Here is a 2,848-nt window from a genome sequence, read left to right as displayed (position 1 = left end):
CTATAACATTTATGCCCTCCAGAATCTTAAACTCGAATTCAAACGTCACTTAAAGAAAAGGTTATTTCCCCCATTCTTCTACTTACGGAAACGTTATAGGTTCTTGATGTGGTAATCACTGGTTATTGTCTGACGCTATAGATCAGTAAGAACTTCATGATATAATGAGGGGAAATAATCACCAGTCATGTTGAAACTATGTCACGAAAGTTAAAGTCCGTACTGAGGTTGTGTCAATGAAGTTAAAGTTTTCCACCTTAAGGGGAATGGCAGAACTTGTAAGTTGGCCACCAGATCTCAGAACTTCACAAATAGAAAAAAAAGGTAAACGAACCCCCGTCAAAATAGTAACTAATTAGTCATGATAATCGACGAAAACACTATCAAATAGTGTAGTCATAATCTTTCGTTTCGGTAGTCATTGGAAGCTGTTCGAGCCCCGCCATGCCAGAGGAAAATCTAAATGGCACGGCTCTGAGGTGGACTCAGTATAGTAATGCTTTTACCGTAATAACTGAATTATAACGGTTATGCTTACCCTGGATCAGGGTCGACATGGACAGAACCTGTACTTCGTCTCTTTCTTGTTCCTCCTAGGACCAGCATTTAGCTTTTCTGTGGCGATTTCAGTACAATGCTCGTAAATCATAAGCCATAAAGATCGATATACTCTCATTTTTAAGACGTACATAAAAGAACTGCTATCTGCTTTGCAACTCTCTCCTCACAGCGAGACACACAAATTAGGAAAACGTATTTTTTTAGGGGGTCGCCAACCACGGTCGGTTGTGAGACAATAGTTTGGTTCTGAGATTCAAATCATATTAGAGTTTAATAAATCATTTATTTACTCCATTATCTCGACCCACGCCACATTAAAACGAAAGAGAATAATTTTCCAATGAAATTAGTATAAAGTCTCGCAATGTCGGCCAACGGTCTTGCCACAGTGGTAACACCGGTTCCCGTCAGATCACCGAAGTTAAGCGCTGTCGGCCTGGGCTTTCACTTGGATGGGTGACCATCCGGTCTGCCGAGCGCTGTTGGCAAGCAGGGTGCACTGAGCCCTTGTGTGGCAAACAGCAGTTAGCAGTACACCCTGAGGAAGGCGCCTTGCAACAGTCGCCGAAACGTCTGAGTTTTATAGATGACAATGCGGCCTCAAACCCACAAGAATTTTATTGACTGTGACAACGGCCGCGGAACTCCGCGTATACATTTGAGGAGCTACTTGATACAGAAGTAGCGGCTCCGGTCTCGTAACCTAACATACGGCCGGGAGAGCGGTGTGCTGACCACATGCCCCTCCATATTTGCATCCGGTGACGCCTGTGGGCTGAGGATGACACGGCGGCCGGTCGGTACCGTAGGCACTTCAAGGCCTGTTCGGACGGAGATGAGTCGTAATGTTGACTGAGAACTTGCTCCAGACCACGAAGTCACATAAGATACTATTATTTAAATGTTCTAGCACTTGATTTAATGTCATTCGACTTTCAGCTAAAATAGTGAAACACAGAGCTCTCTAGAACTTCAGTTTGATCATGAATGTCCGCCTAACACTGTGTGGAGGTACCTTGCCTACGTAGAAGACTGCTCAGGGAACGCTGCGAGCTTTGCTAATCTGTGCAGCTCGCAAATGCAAAGTAAACGAGTCCAAGCCCCACGAAAAAGTACAATTAATAAGACAACACATGTTACGTAGCAAATCTCACAAACTGTTAGCTACTCAGTAAGTGAATATAGCTAATGCAAAATGCGTAATTTACTGAAACCTCAGCGCATGTGTGCCCCAATGGCGCCAGGACTAGTAGTCTCTTTCCTTCCGTGACAAGAGTGCAAGAGCTCCAACCATCTTCCCCACGACAAGTGCTAAAAATTATCCTCCTCCTATACCTCCTCAGACTTTTTATAAGAACTCTACGTTGAGGTGAGGTCACCCAATCATTGCCACCGTGACCAGCGAATATTTAGTTTTATGTATGTGAATACAGGGGAACCTTTACATTCTTCGCTTACAGAACGCGTCTTAACATGCAAGAGATTGGTTTCGGCTGCTAGCCATGTTCTTGTCATTGGTCGGGCCCTTAACACCTAAGCATGATGACAGCAAGGACTCAGCTGAAGGGATAACTAAATCTGGAGGGAAAGGCAGGGGGCTATTCTTAGAGTTGCGTGCAGGGAGGTGAATTTATCACTCACAGTTACACGCTAGACATTTGCAATAGCTTAGCAGCAGGCTTTACGAAGAGAAAACCTCATTTGCCGCCAACGCGTGAAGCAGGGGCTTGTTGCAACCGCTTGCGCGAACTGCAGTGCCCTTGGGATCCACGTTCCAGGATAAACACCTGGGTTCTCTCGTTTCTCAACAATATAATTTGAATCCTTATTCGTGAGTCTAAAAGCCTTGTACTCTCCTGAAAAATATCCAAGAAATGAGCAGAAAAATAATCAAATATTCTTCAGCGATATGTGATGGTCACGTCTCATAACACTCGTATGATTTCTAAAAATCACGTTATATGTACTGATGCACTTTGCGTCAGGGGAGGATAATGTATTGTAAATGTTGAAATGGTCATAGTTAATGTTTGAATGCCTCTTGGTCGTAGTTAAGGTTCGAGTGCTCCAACACGGCAGCAATAACCCGCTCACTGGTGACTAGTATCTATCGCGTTGTAAAGACAACTCCCTAAGATTCAGACGTACAAAACGTCCACACAGCCAGGATGTCGCAACAAGTAAACGCCAGGTGTTAATTACGAGGGCTACGGTCGCAGGTTCGAATCCTGCCTCGGGCATGGATGTGTGTGATGTCCTTAGGTTAGTTAGGTTTAAGAAGTTCTAA

General features: G+C 44.2%; 1 pseudogene; it reads left to right on the top strand.

Moving 5' to 3' along the window:
- Positions 1-931: 931 nt before the first annotated feature.
- On the top strand, positions 932-1,049 carry LOC124546180 (annotated as a pseudogene).
- Positions 1,050-2,848: the final 1,799 nt, after the last annotated feature.

This window comes from Schistocerca americana, chromosome 8 (genome assembly GCF_021461395.2).
Source record: "Schistocerca americana isolate TAMUIC-IGC-003095 chromosome 8, iqSchAmer2.1, whole genome shotgun sequence".
In the NCBI taxonomy this organism is placed as follows: domain Eukaryota; kingdom Metazoa; phylum Arthropoda; class Insecta; order Orthoptera; family Acrididae; genus Schistocerca; species Schistocerca americana.
Note: the sequence above shows the minus strand (reverse complement) of the source record. Positions and strands in the feature narration are given on the sequence as shown.